At 37.5% G+C, this 18,836-nt stretch overlaps 1 long non-coding RNA gene across 1 annotated transcript; it reads right to left on the bottom strand.

Annotated features, from left to right (window-relative positions):
• Positions 1-1,243: 1,243 nt before the first annotated feature.
• Positions 1,244-6,200, bottom strand: LOC131277926 (uncharacterized). The gene is made up of 2 exons (XR_009184985.1): positions 4,410-6,200; positions 1,244-2,882 (listed from the first exon to the last, which is right to left on the bottom strand). It is a non-coding gene; the product is annotated as an uncharacterized lncRNA (long non-coding RNA).
• Positions 6,201-18,836: the final 12,636 nt, after the last annotated feature.

The raw sequence follows: 18,836 nt of genomic DNA, 5'->3' as shown, positions 1-18,836 counted from the left end.
CATCACAGGGGAATGTCCTCTCCTTTTTCTTCCAGGTTTCAACTCAGTTCCTTCTTATGACTCCTCACAGTGACTTTCTGTATGTCTGAATTTCTTTGTTTAAGAAGGACTCTAGTAATCTGGATTAAGGCCCAACCTTATTCACTTGGGCCACACCTTAACTGAAATAACATTTTCAAGAGGTCCCATTTATAGTGAGTTCACAGGAATGTGGATCAAGGCCAAGAACATATATAAATTGAGGTACATAATTCAATCAATCACACCTACACTCAGCATCCAGGCTGATTTTCTTCTAAGAGCCATTTGCCAATTCAGAAGAGGTGATTGCGAGTCTAAGAAGCTAAGTAATGCTTTGGCAGCCTTGCTGCTTAGTTAGAAAGATAAAAATGGTAATCTCAATGCTTTCCAAGGAGGAAAGATCCTAGTAGCTTACCATATAGTGGACAGGGACTCCAAGAACTACATCCTAATTATAAGGCCAAACTAAAAAATAGATCTACTTGGGAATCTTCTCAGTCCCCAAAATGGAATTAAGGTGACCTTGGATTTCTAGTGAGCCTAGCCACTACCAGAGCATATGTTGTAAATACTCTCAGAACCAACCTTAAATTATTTTACAATTGTTCATATCTAATGTTTGTCAGTCAATCTAAAACAGAGCATCTGAGGAGACAAAACATGTTCAAATCCCAAGAAAAATAACAGGCAATAGGAACAAGCTCACACAGAGTTCAGATCAAAGAGTTATTGAACACAGACACTAAAATGATTATGTTCAGTATGTTTAAAGATATAAAATTCAAGATTGAGAGCTACAGCACAGAATTTGAAACTGTACAAAGAATCTATTGAAAAATACATTAATCAAGTTCAAGAACTCAGTGAATGTATTTGATAGAAATTGTACATAGCTGAAGTAAGAATTAGTGAACTAGAAGTTAGGTCAGAAGTAAATATCTGATTGGAAAAATGGAGAGACAGAAGAATGGAAATTATAGTAAAGAGAATAAGAGACATACAGGGTTACAATGAGAAGGTCTAACATATATGTAATTGGAATTTCAGAAGGTAAGGAATGAAAATGGGGCAGAACCAACACTTGAGGCAATAACAACTGGGAATTTTCCAAGTTTTTAAGGGACATGAAGCCCTGCCAAATTCAAGCAGGATAAAATAAAAAGAAAGTCATACTTTAACATGTCATAAGAAAAAGAAAAAGAAAAGAATACAAACAGTCAAATGGCATAAAAGACATTGCTTTCAAAGAAGCAACAATTTTATTAAACTGACAGCTAACATCCAACAGAAAAAGTAGAAACCATATATCAGTGGAATGATATTTTCAAATTGCTAAAAGAAAACCACAAGCTATGTCAGGGTTCTCCAGAGAAACAGAACCAGTCTATATATATGAAGAGATTCATATATATATATCTAAAGAGATTTTTTCTAAGAACTTTATTCACATGACCCTGCGGGCTGGGAAGTCCAAATTCCACAGGGTAGACTGTAAGATGGAAACTCCAGTCAAGGTGATGCTAAAGACCTTAGTCTGAATTCCCCAGGTGAAGCTAATTGGCTGGAAATTCTGGAACTAGTTGGTTGACTCTCTGACATCTGAAACCCACCATTCTGGCTTTTCAGTCTTCCAACTGATTAGATGATGAGATTGCTCACATTGCTGAGGGCAGTCTCCTTTGTTGATTATAGACAAAATCAACTGACTTGTGTTGTAAATCTCATCTATCAGATAACAACATAGTAACAAGTGGGCCAATGTTTGACCACAGAACTGGAAACCAAACCTAGTCAAGTTAACATGAAAATTAACCATCACACCAGACTTTTCCAAAAGCCAGTTCTTCAAAAATAAAATCAGAGACACTTTCAAATAAATAAAAACTAAGTAAATTTAACAGATTTTCATTAAAGGAAATAATAAAAAGTCCCAGAAGAAGCTTACAGGAAAGAATGAACACTAATGAAAAAGATAAATAATGGTTAAATCTAAATGAATAATTACTATATAAAAATAGCTTTGAGGGGCTAAATAAATTACATGACAATAGTAGTGTATAAATTGGAGCTAACATGGAATTAGAGTTCTAAGATCCATACATTATCCAGGAAGAACTTAAAAGTACTAAGTAATATTAGACTTTGTTGTGTTATCAATAATAGGTCTTAAGATGAAAGGTTTTACTGTGATGTTTAGGCTAATGTGTCAACTCAGCCAGGTAATTATGTCCAGTTGTTTGGTCAAGCAAGCACTGGGCTAATTGTAATACGGACATTTATGGACTTTAGTAATCAGTCAGTTTACTGCATAGATGGCTGATTACATCTACAATTAACCCTGGAGCTTGCCATCAGCAATGAGTGATGTTTTATCCAATTGGTTGAATGCCTTAAAAGGGGAAGTGATTTCAGCATTGAGAGAGAATTTCCCAGCTCATCTATGGACAAGCCAACATCTCTGGGAGCTCATGAAGGACCTTCATCAGACCTTCATTGGAGCCCTTGCTTTGCAGCCTGCCTGCGGAATCTGGTCTTGTGCATCCCCATGGTCACATGAAAGAATTTAATAAAATTTCACACTATTTACAGATATCTCCTGTTGATTCTGTTTCCCTAGAGAACCCTGACTAATATAATTACTAAGACAGAGAGACCTTTCATAATGATTTAAAAAGTACATAGTTCATCAAGAAAATTCAAAAGTTTTTATTTTTTATCAAAAAACATAACCTCAAAATATGTATGGCAAAAATTGACAAAACTAAAGGAAGAAGAAAATCCATACTCATAGTAGGAGGTTGTATTTGGTTTGGTTTGTTCTCAGCAATGTGAGCAATCTCTTCATCCAATCAGTTGAGAGACTGAAAAACCAGAATGGAGGGGCTCAGAGGGCAGAAAGATAATTTTTTTTTTTAATTATAAAACTTCCGAACTTACAGAACAGTCACAAAAGTATTACAAACCCCACACAAAATTCCGACATATCTCTTTCCCCCGATACCCATATCTACCCATTTTAAAAATTTGCCGCATTTGCTGCATTATACTATCTATTCATCCATCAGTCTATTAGTCCATCTGTCTATCTGACTATTTATCAACCCATTTCCTAACCTGAGTATAGGTTTTATATGTTATGCTACATGAACACTTAATACTGCCATGTACTTTTCACTAAGAGCAAGAATATTCATTTATGTAATCACTTTACATAAAGTTATCAAGTTCAAGATATTTTACATTATACAGCTTATAGTCTGTATTCCAGTTTTTTCATATGTCCTTTTGGTCCTTCTCCATTACTAACCTCATCCAGGATAGCATATTGCATTTAATTGTCATTGTCTCCTTAGTTGCTCATTCTTTTTTTAAAATTGATATACAACATAAGCTTTCCCATCTTAACCACTACTAAGCATAACAAGGGATTACTAATATTTACACATATTAGATATTTAATGGAATATTACATTTTAAAAACTGCATATTTAATGGAAGGTGGTACCCTCACCACCTTCCATTACTAAAACTTGCCCATCCTCCCAAAAAGAAATTCTACACCCACTATGTATTTTTTTTTTAAGATTTATTTTTCAATTTATTTCCCACCCCCCACCCCCCACCCCCCCCGGCATTGTCTGCTCTCTGTGCCCATTTGCTGTGTGTTCTTCTGTGACCACTTCTATCCTTATCAGCGGCACTGGGAATCTGTGTTTCTTTTTGTTGTCATCTTGCTTGTCAGCTCTCCGTGTGTGCGGCACCATTCTTGGGCAGGCTGCACTTTCTTTTGCGCTGGGTGGCTCTCCTTACAGGGTGCACTCCTTGCACGTGGGGCTCCCCTATGCGGGGGACACCCCTGCATGGCAGGGCACTCCTTGCGTGCATCAGCACTGCGCATGGCCAGCTCCACACGGGTCAAGGAGGCCCGGGGTTTGAACCGTGGACCTCCCAGGTGGTAGGTGGATACCCTATCCTTTGGGTCCAGTCCGCTTCCCACCCATTATGTATTAATTTCTCATTACCCCTAGTCCCTACCCCTGCCCCTTGCAAACTGTACTTTAATTTCTGTCTCTATGTGATTGCATATTCTCCTATATTTTCTTTGTATTAATCATTGGACTTAAATTTAACATCCTAAGTCTATGACACTCTCATTTGCTTAGATTAAAACTTAACTTAAATGTTATACACAAACTGTTTCTATACCCCTCTGATTCCCAACTGTATTAGTTCTTGTCACAAATTGCATGTTTATACATTATAAATTCAAAACCACTCATATCTCATTACATTTTATGCATTTGCCTTTTAGATCTGTAGAAAGTAAAAAGTGAAATTATAAACCAAAATACAATAATACTGGCATTTTTATTTACCCATATTATTACCTTTATTGGAGAACCTTATTTCTTCATGTGGTTTCAATCTGTTGTCTGCTGCCCTTTTCTTTTAACCTCCACAATTCTCTTTAGCATCACTTGTAGGGCCTGATTCTTCATTTGAAACCATAGTGGCCAAAAGGAAGTGGCATAATATGTTTCAAGTACTGGAAAGAATAGAACTGACAACCACAGATTGTATATCCAGTGAAACTATCTGTCAGGAATGAAGAGGAAATAAAGACATTCTAAGATAAAGGAAAACTAAAAGAACTTATCACTATCAGATTTACCCTTACAGATTGCCTAAAGGAATTGATTAAAATGAAAGAAAATTGTGAAAGTAGGAATCTGGGAGCATCAAGAAGGAAGAAGGAGCCATAGAAAGAGTAGAAATAAGGATGCATACAATAGATTATCCCTTTCTTCATGAGATTTATAAATCATTATTGATTATAGAAACAAAAATTATAATACCGGGTGATAACACAAGAAAATGATATTTTTTTTGAGGTACTGGGAAGTTGGCTCTCAACCACTGAACTACAGTGACTCTCAAAATGTGCAAGTATTTTTTTATTTTTTTATTTCCAGTGGATTGCTCCCTGGATCCCTTCTTTTAGGAGGAACTGGGGATTGAACCCAGGAACTCATGCATGGGAAGGAGGCACTCAAACTACTGACCTACACCCACTCCCTTCAAGATGATACTTAAAGGTAGGGAAGTTGAAAGGTCCTAAATGGGAGTGAGGTTTCCACAATTCATAATAAGTGGTAAAATGTTGGTACCAAAAGTCACATATAGAGGGACTTCAGGAAAATGACATTGATGTAGGTAGGCATTGCTCAACTCTCTCACAAAAAAACATTGGAAAAGGGCAAAAGCCTACCTGAGGGAGCTGCTTTGGAGATCTACAGAGCAGGAGGTTGCTGAGCATCATCCAGGAGGGAGCAGGACAAAGAGACAAAGAGGCCAAAGGAAAACCATGAGTTGCTCCCCCCTGTGGCTGGAAATGGTGGGCACATAAGCCCCACCCACAAGGCAAATAGCCTCTTTGGAACCCCTGGCTCTCTCCAGCCAGCTGAGTGAGAGGGAGTGTTCCCTGGGAGGAAGAAGTGTCTGACGGAGGGTGGAGAATGGTTTCTTTTTGGTGGGTTTGGCAACCTGAGCCCCATTTGAATCTCGGGGGGGACCCCAGCCAGCACTGAGGTGGCCTCAAGGAGAGAAGTGGGGGATCTGCTCAGGCAGGCTGTCATACCCAGCCATCCTGGGAAAGAGGCACTAGGTCAGGGAGGGGGTAGAGATAGGTGCCTAACTAGCCCAGCCCATGAAAACTGTTAGAAGTCCACCTTGTCTGAGGGAATGGGGTTGGGAAGAGCCAGGTAAGCTTTCAGAAGCCTATTTAGCCTATAGAGCTGGTGTAGCTCAGTGGAGGAATTCCTGCCTTGCATGTAGAAGGTCCCTGGTTTGAGTCCCGTACCTCCTAAAAGAAGGATCCAGGGAAAATTCACTGAGTTATCAAGCAATGGAGAGTTAATCCACTAATATGCAATGTTATTACTATCAAGGCATTACTTACATTAGTCATATTTTCTTTAGGTTCACAGATAAACAAATTAAGAGAGTTTGTCAACAAGAAGCCTTCCCTTCAAGAAATACTAAAGGAAGTTCTGTAGGTTGAAAGGAAAAAACAGGAGAAAGATGGTTGGAGGAGAATATAGGAAGGAAGATCATTGGTAACTAAATAACTAAAATTTGACTATAAATTATAGAATAACTAAAAAAATAAAAAGAGAAATAAAAACAACATAAACCTAAAGAAAATATGACTAATGTAAGTAACACCTTGATAGTAATAACACTGAATGTTAATGGATTAAACTCTCCAATCAAGAGGCAAAGATTGGCAGAATGGATATGGAAATATGACCCATTTATATGCTGTCTACAAGAAATTCACCTTAGACCCAGGGACACAAAGAGGTTGAAAGTAAATGGTTGGAAAACAATTTTACATGCAAATAATAACCAAAACTGGTGGGAGTAGCTATACTCATATTGGAAAAACTTTAAATGCAAAACTATTATAAGAGATAAAGACCCTATATAGAGATATATATATATATTTTTTTAAGATTATTTATTTATTTATTTATTTCTCTCCCCTTCCCCCCACCACCCCGGTTGTCTGTTCTCTGTGTCTGTTTGCTTGTCTTCTTCTTTGTCTGCTTCTGTTGTTGTCAGTGGCATGTGAATCTGTGTTTCTTTTTGTTGAGTCATCTTGTTGTGTCAGCTCTCTGTGTGTGTGGCACCATCCCTGGGCAGGCTGCACTTTCTTTCACGCTGGGTGGCTCTCCTTACAGGGCACACTCCTTGCACGTGGGGCCCCCCTACATGGGGGACACCCCTGTGTGGCACGGCACTCCTTGCGTGCATTAGCACTGCGCATGGGCCAGCTCCACATGGGTGAAGGAGGCCCGGGGTTTGAACTGCAGACCTCCCATATGGTAGACAGACGTCCTAACCACTGGGCCAAATCCGCCGCCCCTATATATATTTTTTTTAAATCAAAATTTTTGTCTTTTTTAAAGATACATAGATCACACAAAATGTTACATTAAAAAATATAAGAGTTCCCATATACATATCACAAAGATAGTATATATTAATGAAAGGAGTAATTTATCAAGAATAAAAAACAGTCAAAATACATGAGACCAACTTTGGAAAAACTAAGTGGAGAAATAGATGCCTCTACAGTTATAGTGGGGGACTTTGATACTTTTCGACAGAAGGTCAATAAAGGAACAGAGATATTGAATAATGTGCTAGAGGATCTAGACCTAATAGACCTATACAGAACATTACACCCAAATACAGCAAGATATACATTCTTCTCAAGTTCACATGGATCATTCTCCAGGATAGATGACATGCTAGACCACAGACGAACTCTCAACAAATTCAAAAGAGTGAAATCATACAAAGTAATTTCTCTGACCACAATGGAATGAACCTGGAAATCAGTAAGGGACAGAGAACCAGATTAGATGCAAAGATACGGAAGTTAAACAGCACACTCTTAGACAATCAGTGGGTCAAGTAGGAAACTGCAAAAGAAATCAGTAACTACCTTGAAATGAATGAAAATGAGAACACAGCATATCAAAACCTATGGGCTGCAGCAAAAGAAGTTCTGAGAGGGATATTTATAGCCATAAATGCCTACATTAAAAAAATAAAAAAGAGCTAAAATTAAAAACATAACTGCACACCTGCAGGAACTAGAAATGGAACAAACTAATCCCAAAGCAAATATAAAGAAGGGAATAACAAAGATTAAAGCAGAGCTCAATAAATTGAAAATAAGAAAGCACTAGAAAAAATTAACAAAACCAAAAGTTGGTTCTTTGATAATATTAATAAAATTGACAAATCCTTACCTAGACTAATAAAGTAAAAAAGAGAGAAGAGACAAATACATAAAAAAAGATATGAGGAAGGGGATATCACCATTGGTCCCACAGAAATAAAGAGTATCATAGGGGATACTTTGAAAAAGTGTATGCCAACAAGATAGATAACTTAGATGAAATGCACAAATTTCTAGAAACACACAAGCAGCCAACATTGACGAAAGAAGAAATTGATGACTACAACATACCAATCACAATAATGAGATTGAATTAGTTGTCCAAAACTAAGTAAGAAGAGTCCAGGACCAGATGACTTCACAGGTGAATTCTAGCAAACATTCCAAAAAGGGCTAACACCAATCCTGCTTAAACTCTTCCAAAAAATAGAAGTGAAGGGAACATTGCCTAACTAATTCTATAATGCCAACATCACCCTAATACCAAAGACAAATAAAGATACCACAATAAAGGAAGACTACAGACCAATCTCTCTGATGAACCTGGATGATAAAATCCTCAACAAAATACTTGCTAATCATATTCACCAATACACTGAATGAATTATACACCATGACAAGTGGGTTTCACACCTGGTGTGCAAGGATGGTTCAACATAAGAAAATCAATCAATGTATACATAACATTAACAGATTGAAAGAAAAGAAAAACTACATGATCATCTCTGTTGATGCAGAAAAGGCATTTGACAAAATGCAATACCCTTTCCTAATTAAAAAAAAAAAAAACTTCAAAAGATAGGAATAGAAGGAAACTTACTCAACGTGAATAAGGGTATACATGAAAAACCCACAGCAAACATCGTATTCACTGGTGAAATGCTAAAAGCTTTCCCTCTAAGATCTGGAACAAGACTACAGTGCCCACTGTCACCACTCTTATTTAACATTGTGTTAGAAGTACTTGCACGAGCCCTTAGGCAAGGAAAGATTTAAAAGGCATCCAGTTTGGAAAGGAAGAAGTAAAAATTTTACTCTTTGCAGATGACATGATCCTATACATAAAAAGTCCTGAGACATCTACAACAAACCTAATGCTTATAAATGTATTCAGTAAAGGAACAAGATATAGGATCAACACACAAAAATCTACTGATTTCTGTACACCAATAATGAGCAATCTGAGGAGGAAATCAAGGAAAAAAATTCTATTTACAATAGCAACCAAAAGAATCAAATACCTAGGAATAAACTTAACTAAAGATGTAAAGGACCTGTATGCAGAAAACTACACAACATTATTAAAGGAAATCAAAGAAGACTTAAATAACTGGAAGAATATTCCCTGTTCATGGATTGGAAGTCTAAACATCATTAAGATGTCTGTCCCACCCAAATTAATTTACACATTTAACACAGTCCCAATAGAAATTACAAGAGCATTTTTTACTGAATTGGAAAAACAAATTGTGAAATTTATTTGGGTGGCAAGGGGCCCCAAATAGCCAAAGACATATTGAAAAAGAAAAATTAAATTGAGGGAGTCACACTACCTGACTTTAAAATGTACAACAAAGCTACAGTGGTCAAAATTGCATGGTAATGGCCTGAGGAGAGACATACTGACCAATGAAACTGAATTGAGAGTTCTGATGTAGATCCTCACATCAGTCAACTGATATTGAACAAGGCTACCAAACCCACTCAACTGGGACAGAATGGCCTCTTCAACAAATGGTGCTTGGAGAACTGGATACCCATATTCAAAAGTATGAAAGAGGTCCACCATCTCACATCCTATACAAAAATTAACTCAGGATGGATCAAGGATCTAAATATTAAAGCCAAGTCCATAATGCTCCTGAAAGATTATGTAGGGAAGCATCTACCAGATCTTGTAGTAGGAAATGGTTTCATCAATTTTACCCCCAAAGCATGTGCAATGAAAGAAAAAATACATAAATGGGACCTCCTCAAATTTAGTAACTTTTGTGCTGCAAAGAAGATTGTCAAGAAAGTGAAAAGGCAGGAAGCGGGCTTGGCCCTATGGATAGGGCAACCACCTACCACATGGGAGGCCTGCAAACCCCGGGCCTCCTTGGCCCATGTGGAACTGGCCCATGTGCAGTGCTAATGCGCTCAAGGAGTGCCATGCCATGCAGGGGTGTCCCCCACGTAGGGGTGTCCCCCACATAGGGGAGCCTCACATGCAAGGAGTGCACCCCATAAGGAGAGCTGCCCAGTACAAAAGAGAGTGCAGCCTGCCCAAGAAAGGTGCCACAAACAAGGAGAGCTGACACAACAAGATGATGCAACAAAAAGAAACACAGATTCCCAGTGCCGCTGGTAAGAATAGAAGCGGTCACAGAAGAACACACAGCGAATGGACACAGAGAGCAGACAACTGGGGCAGGGAGGGGGGGATAAATAAATAAATCTTTTTAAAAAAAGAAAGTGAAAAGGCAGCTTACTCAATGGGAGAATATATTTGGTAACCAACTCTCTGTTAGAGGCCTAATATCCAGCATATATTAAAGAAATCCTAAATCTCAGAAAAGCAAGATTTAAAAAATGGGCAGGAGATTTAAATAGACACCTCTCCAAAGAAGAAATACAGATGGCTAAAAAACACGTGAAAAGATGCTCAACATCACTAGCTATTAGGGAAATGCAAATCAAAACTATAATGATATACTGTCTTATACCCATTAGACTGGTGACTATTAAAAAAACAGAGGACTACAATATTGGAGAGGAATTGTAGAAACTGAATACTTATCCCCTGCTGGTGGGAATGTAGAATGTTGCAGCCATTGTGGAAGAAAGTTTGGCAGTTCCTCAAGAAGCTAACTATAGAACTGCCATATGATCCAGTATTCTCACTGATGGGCATATACACATAAGAATCGAAAGCAGGGACACGAACAGATATATGCACACCAATGTTTATAGCAGCATTATTCAGTATTGCCAAAAGTTGGAAGGAACCCAAATGCCCATCAGCAGATTAATGGATAAGTAAACTGTAGAATATACATACAATGGGATACTACTCAGCTGTAAAAAAAGAATGCGGTATTAACACATGCGATAACATGGATGAATCTTGAAGACTTTATGTTGAGTGAAGTAAGCCAGGCACTGAAGGACAAATATTACATGACCTCACTGATATGAAATAAGTAGGTTCTGAGGAAAAGGGGAGGGAAGAATAGAATAGATGGAATGTAGGGCATTTTTAGGGCATTAATATTGTTTGCATGATCTTGCAATAATGGATACAGGCCACACTGAATTTTGTCAAAACCTATAAAAGTGTACGATCCAAAATGTAAACCATAATGTAAACCACTGACTATGGTTAGTAGCCAATCCACGTGTAAAATGTTATTAATAAGGGAAAGGAGAAAGGTGGGGGGAGGGTGTAAGGTCTATGGGAATCACCTGTATTCTCAGTGTGACTTTTCTGTATCCTAAAGCTTCTTTGAAGAGAAAATGAAAATAATAAGACACTAGGGCAATATATGGAAGAAAATGTCACTGTACATATAATGGACCTTACAGTGAAGAAAGACAGAAGGTCTAAAATTGTTTAAACTTTTTAAAATTTCAAGCTGTTTTAAATTTTTTGTATTTTATTGGTTATTTTTCAAATTATTATTTCATTTTCTTATTAATTTCATTTGTTATTTTATTGGCTTCATTTTTGCAGAAGTTTTGGATCATAGAAAGGTCACAGCGTGGCAGGGGAGGATCACTGGTGTAGGGTGTCAGTGATGTGGGAACACATGGGAAGGAGTTCACCTGGGCCATGCCTCTAAGACATATGAATACGTTCAAGTGTTTATGGAACATTATCTTGGTAGGTGAAAATCTTTCTATACAATAACTGAAAGAATATTGAATTCCATCCTGGGTAGTTCTGCTACATTCTCTAATAGGATAGTAAGAATTCCCCAAGTGCAAGGGCAGTGTCTAGTGAAAGAAGAGATAAAATTATGCCAGGTCCTTCACATTGATGATTGTACTTATGAACCTTTCCTTGTGAAATTGAAACTTAGCCTAGTATTGTATATTGCCTAAGAGTTACCTCCTGAGAGCCTCCTTGTTGCTCAAATGTGGCCTCTCTCTGAGCCAAACTAAGCATATAAACACACTACCTTCCCCCTGGCATAGGACGTGACTCCTGGGGATGAGCATCCCTGGCACCGAGGTGTTATTGCCCAGCACCAACCAGCAATGCATCTGGAAAAAGACGTTGACCAAAAGGGGAAAATGGTAAATATAAATGAGTGTTTATGGCTAAGAGATTTCAAGTGAGTTGGGAGTTCATTCCAGAGATTACACTTATGCAAGTCTCAGCAGGATCACATTGACTGCCACAGTAAACAGTGCCTCAAATAGCAGGGCTCCTGAGGGCTCTAGAGATATCCGGAAACTACGAGGTCAGACAGCTCAGGAATTTGGCACTCTGTCAGTGGGCCTTACTTTGGAATTTATGCTCCCCAGTGTAATAGAGTTAGACTCATTTATAGGTTTTCTACACATACTCTTCTGTCCCTTTTCTTTGAACCCATAATTAGCACTATATTTGATAAATATATATCCAGAGACTTAAATCTTTGGTCTGTCCATGTGCCAGTTGAGACCTGTATTTCAGCAGAATTGCAACACCTATTCTCCAGTTCATTGGACTCACCCACGACAACTAACAAGGAGATGATGATGGGCAATACCCATCCCAAGGAACAGAGTGTCTGCAACTGCAAGCAAGATAGCTCCATTCATCTGCCCTATGGGATGTAAGCTCCCTCTCATTTAGAAGCAGAGTGAGCATCACCATCCCCAAATCCTCAAGATTGGGGAATGAACAATGGACTAAAGTAGATTTATTATTATTCTACTATAGACTTTTTACTATTCTAGCAATGGAAGAACTCATCATTAATGTAAAGACAGTGGCCACCAGAGGTTCGGAGAGGTGGGAGAGGGAAGAATAGATGTAATATGGGGGCATTTGGGAGACATTGGATTTGTCTTGCATAACATTGTAGTGACAGATACAGGGCATTGTAGATTTTGTCATAACTTACAAAATTGTGCAGGACAAAGTGTCAACTGCAAACTGTAGTCCATGGTTAGTAGCAATACTTCAATATCGGTTCATCAATTATAAAAAATATATAAAACTAATGAAGGATGTTGTTAATGTAGGAAAGTGTGGGAGGAGGTGCAGCATATGGGAATCCCATATATTTTTTATGTAACATTTATGTAATCTAAAGCTTCTTTAAAAATAAAAAAAAATAATTTAAAAAAAGTCACATATGTATATTACAATATACAGAGCAACCACCATGAAAATTATAAAAGAGTCATGCTGAAAAACATTCCATATAAATCAAGGTGGAATCCTAAAAAGTGTTGAAAATAAACCACAGGAAAACAAGAAGAGAGAAGCATAGGAACATGAACCAGAGTAGGCAAACAAAAAGCAAAATATAAATGTCAGACTTAAGTACTAAAATATAAATTACCTGAAGTGTAAATGGCCTAAATAGATAATCAAAAGGTAGAGATTGGAAGAGTAGATTTAAAAACTCATTACTACCCCCACTATGCTGCTTACAAGTATCTCATTTCAAATTCAATGTAAGTAAGTTGAAAGTAAAAGGAAGCCAAAATATATACCATGCAAACATTAATTAAGTTTTAAAAAGCAGGAATGGCTACATTCATAATCAATAAAGTAGACTTTTGGAGCAAAGAAAATCACTAGAGACAAAGAGGAGCATCACATAATGATAAAAGTATCAATCCACTTGGAAGACAATGATCCTAAATGTGTACACACCAAACAACAGAACCTCAAAATACATGAAGTAAAAACTGACAGAGCTGAAAGGAAAAATAAACAAGTCCACAATAATAGTTGAGAACCTCCACACCTCATTCTGAGCAACTGAACAGAAACACTAGACAGAAAATCAATAAGGATAGCGAGTGTCTGAGCAAGACAAGAAATCAACAGGATCTAATTGACATATATAAAACACTCCATCCAACAGCAGAATATATCGAACAGTCAAAAGGATAGCATATATCCTGGACCATAAAACTAACATCAACAAATTTAAAAGAGTGTGTTCTCTGACCACAATGGAAGCAAACTAGAAATCAGTGATAGAAAAACAACAGGAAAATTGCAACATGTGGAAAAGAAACCCCACACTTCTAAAATAATTTTCGAATCAAAGAGGAAATCTCAAAAGAAATTTTAAAACCATATATGTAGAACTGAATGAAAACAAAAAAACATAAAAAATATAGGATCCAGGTAATGCAGTGCCAAGAGAATAATGTTAACACTAAATGCTTACCCTAGAATTGAGGAAATGTCTCAACACAATAATTGAAGTTCATACTAAAGAAACTAGAAAAAGAAGAGCAAAATAAACCCAAAGCAAGCAAATGGTAAGAAATAACAAGATGGGAGCAGATATCAATGAAGTTGAAAATAGGAAAACAATAGAGAACATCAATTAAAAGATTTGTTCTTGAAAAACAAAATGATTAAACCTCTAGACATACTGACAAAAATTAAAAGAGAAATAACACAAATCACCAATATCCAGAATGAAATAGAGAATATCACTACAGATCAAGCAGCCATTAAATAGATAAGGGAATACTATGAACAACTTCATACTCATAAATTTGACAACTTAGAATAAATCATCAAAATGAAAGCCACAAATGACCGAAACTCAACCAAGATGACATAGACAATCTGAATAGCCTATAACCATCAAAGAAATTGAATTTGTTATAAAAAATTCCCAAAAAGAAATTTCCAGTCCCAGAAGATCTGGCTTGTTTACTTTCAGATTCATCCATGTTGTTACATGTGTCAATAGCTGTCTTAGTCAGGGTTCTCTAGGGAAACAGAACTGACAGGAAATATCTGTAAATCGTATGAGATTTTATAAAATTGCCTCACGCAACTGTGGGGATGCATGAGTCCGAATTCTGTAAGGAAGTCTGCAAGCCAGGGACTCAGATAAAGGTCCTTGTTGAATTCCCCAGGAGACACTAACTGTCTAAAGTAGAGATGGGGATTCTCTCCCTGAATGCTGAAATCACTTCTCCTTTTAAGGCCTTCAACTGATTGGATGAGACATCACTCATTGCTAACAACAGTCTCCTCATTTGATTGTAGATGTAACCAGCCATCTAGGCAATCAACTCACTGATGATTAAAGTCCATGAAATGCCCTTTTATTACAATTAGTCCAGTGCTTGCTTGACCAAACAACTGGCCACCATTACCTGGCTGAGTTGACTCATTAGCATAACCACCACAATAGTTCATTCCTTTTTAGTGCTGAGCAGTATTCCATTGTATGGAATGTACCATAATTCTTCCATTCACCTGTTGATGGTCATTTGGGTTTTTTTTTTTTTCAGTTTGGAGTTATTTCAATAAAGCTGCTATGAACATTCATGTACAAATCTTTGTATGGACATATGCTTCTATTTCCTTAGGGCAAATACTTAGGACTGGAATGGCTGTATCATTTGGTAGTTGTATGTTTAATTTTTTTAAGACAATGACAAACTATTTTCTAAAGTAATTTTACATTCCCACCAGCACTATAAGAGCATATAAACTATATGATTCCATTTGTATAAAACTCTAGAAAATGCACACTAATCTATAGTGTCAGAGCACATCACTGGTCTCCTGGAATGCAGTGGGCAGGGAGAAGTGATTATAAAGGGGCACAAGGAAACTTGGGGGTGATGGATGTATTTTCTCTCTCGATTGTGATCATGGTTTCACAAGTGTGTCCATATACCAAAACTTAGCAAATTGTACACTTTAAATATATGCAGTTTATTGTACATCAATTATATATATACCTCAGTAAAAATTTTTAAAAATAGGATAATAGAGATCAACTGGAATATCTAACATTCTTGTGATAGCTGTCTCTGTCTCCATTAGGACTCTGGAGTAGGTATTGGCCACATGAGGGAACCACAAGTGCCACCAAATGCTTTGGTTCAGGGGCTTCCCTTTGGCATCCCTTATCTGGTAAGATGCTGGGAAAACTAATAGCCCTAGCCCTCCCTCTCTTCCTTCCTTCCTTTTCAAGGTCTCAGACACATAAAAGAGTTTAGAGTCTCTATATAGAGATGTTCCTGGAAGCCCAGTAGAAAATTCCATTATGGCTATCCATATACCAAATTATTCTTTTGACTAACATATCCAGCCTATTCAACTATCCTTATAAGTTTATTGAATAAATGAATGTATAAAGAGGGTATGGTCCCAGATAACTAAATTATGTATCCACACTATGACTTTAAAAAATCAAGTTGTAGATAAATGTTTTGTTATGGGGAAATGTCAAACTATATTGTTGACTGAGGAGCAGATTATAAAATTGATGTTCAATATTAAACCATCTTTATAAGAAGTTTAAAAATAGGACAAGAAGTATTAAGTCTGCTTCTGAATAACTGATTGTGACTAAGGTGTTACATAACTTACAGATGCAGCCAGTAGTTGAGCAGACTAACTCTAAAACCATAGCTTCTAGTAACTCTTCTACCACTCAAGAGCTGTCACATTGCACAAACCCATTTATGTCTCAAGTTCAGCAATGGTAGAATGAACACATTGTTTCCTTCCTATTTCAAAAGGATATTCAAGGTAATGATTAGGAAATGAGATGGCAGAGCAGGATAATAAACACTTTCAAAACAGTTGGTGTGAACTCTTGGTTTTATAGCTTTTGACTAACTGAAAAAATGAACTTTGACAAAGTTGCCTTTTTATCTTGGACTGCTGACAAGTGAGTCTAAGGCAAAGCATGTGTAATTAATTACAAGCCATAGAAAACACCATACAGGTGAATTTTTTAAGATCATTTTAATCTATCTGTGCCTCTTCTATGCTTCATTGGCTAGAATAATTGAACAAAATTATCTCATTACTGTGTTTCCTTATGCCCATACCATGCTCATTTTAATCTCTGATTTTCATTCATGACATTCTGGAAACAAGCCATGTCTGCCTTACATGCTCTATAAATATCAGCAAGCACGGTGCCAAGTACTGGGGATCCAATGACAACAAAACAAAACTGACCTCTGTACACCAACCTCCTGGATCTAATTCCACCCTTCTTCCAAGGTTCAGTGCAGGACACCTTCTCCAAAATGGGATACCTTTGCAGATTTCTCCCTTTTCTGAATCCCTATTGCACTTAGTCTGTTCCATGCTCATGATATTTATGTTATTCTATAGCATTCTAATAGTGTTCCAACAATTAGTCTTTTTGTTTTTACTTCAGGTGCCATCTATTTAGTTCATTGTAATTCTCAGTTTATGGCACATTTGCATCACTGGTTGTGCAAGTACACTTATTCCTATAACACATCCTTATTCCGCTCCCCACCATAAGCAATCACTTTAATATATTTAATGTGTATCTTTTTGTCATGTTTTCTTGCAAAATAAGCATGACCTTCTATGCATATATGTTTTTTAATATACTTAAAAAAAATTTTTTAAGATAGATTACATAAATAAAAAATTTAGGGGATTCCCATATGCTCCACTCCCTACCCCTCTCCCACTTTCCCACATTAACGACATCCTTCATTAGTGTGGTACATTTGTTACAATTGACGAACACATATTGGAGCATTGCCACTAAGTGTGGATTATAGTTTACACTATAGTTTAAACACTCTCCCACAGAATTTTTAAAGTAATGGCAAGATATACAATGGCCTGTATCTGTCATTGTAGCATCATACAGGACAGTTCCAATGTCCCCAAAATGCCCCCATATTACACCTATTTTTCCCTCTCCCCTCAGAACCTTCAGTGACCACTGCCTCCACATCAATGATAAAAGTTCTTCCATTGCTAGAATAATAGTATATAGTAGAATAACAGTAAGTCTACTCTAGTCCATCGTTCTTTCCCCAATCCTGAAGATTCTGGGATGGTGATGCCCACTCCACCTCTAATTGAGAGGGGGCTTAGATCCATGGGGCAGATGGATGTGATTATCTTGCTTGCAGTTGGAGATTCTCTCTGTTCCTTGGGATGGTCATTGTCAACATCTCCTTGTTGATTGACAACAAGGAGAATCCTATGATACGGAGAGAAAGCGTTGCAACTCTGTTGAGACTCAGGGCCCAACTGGCACATGGAAAGCCCAAAGATTTAAGTCTCTTGGACATATACCTATCAACTATAGTACTAACAATAGGTTTAAATAGAAGGGACAGAAGAATCATGTGTAGGGAAACCACAATTGAGTCCAACTCTGTCACACTGGGGAACATAAATTCCAAAGTAGGGTCCACTAGCAGGGCACCAAACTCCTGAGCTGTCAGCCCTGCTTATAGTGTCTGGATGTCTACACTGCCCTCAGGAGCCCCCCTGTTTGAGGCAATATTTACTTGGCAGTCAATGAGGCCCTGCTAAGATGTGCATAAGCCTAACCTTTAGAATGACCTCCCAACTCACTTTGAAGTCTCTTAGCCATATAAATTCACTTATCTTTACCTTTTCCCCCTTTTGGTCAAGGTCTTTTTCCAGGTGTATTGCTAGTTGGTGCTTGGTAGTAATACCTTGGTGCCAGGGAGACTCGTCCCCGGGAGTCATGTCCCACACTGGTGGGGGAGGGGGCGCAGGAGGTAATGCATTTATATGCTGAGTTTGGCTTAGAGGCGACATTTGAGCAACAAGGAGGCTCTCAAGGGGTAACTCCTAGGCAATATATAATACTAGGCTGTTTCCATTTCAAAAGAAAAGGTTCATAAGTACAGTCATCAATATCAAGGGCCTGTTAATGATCCATCCTCCTTCAGTAATCACTGCCCCTGTACTTGGGGTATTCTTGCTGTCCCATTAGAGAGTGTGGCAGAACTCCCCAATATGAGAATTTGACACTTTCAGTTATTGTATGGATCTCCACCCACTGTTACAAATATACATATATATTGAAATATATGTAAACAGCATTGTTATAATTCA

The sequence above is a fragment of the Dasypus novemcinctus genome, chromosome 3, assembly GCF_030445035.2.
Source record: "Dasypus novemcinctus isolate mDasNov1 chromosome 3, mDasNov1.1.hap2, whole genome shotgun sequence".
Taxonomy (NCBI): domain Eukaryota; kingdom Metazoa; phylum Chordata; class Mammalia; order Cingulata; family Dasypodidae; genus Dasypus; species Dasypus novemcinctus.
Note: the sequence above shows the minus strand (reverse complement) of the source record. Positions and strands in the feature narration are given on the sequence as shown.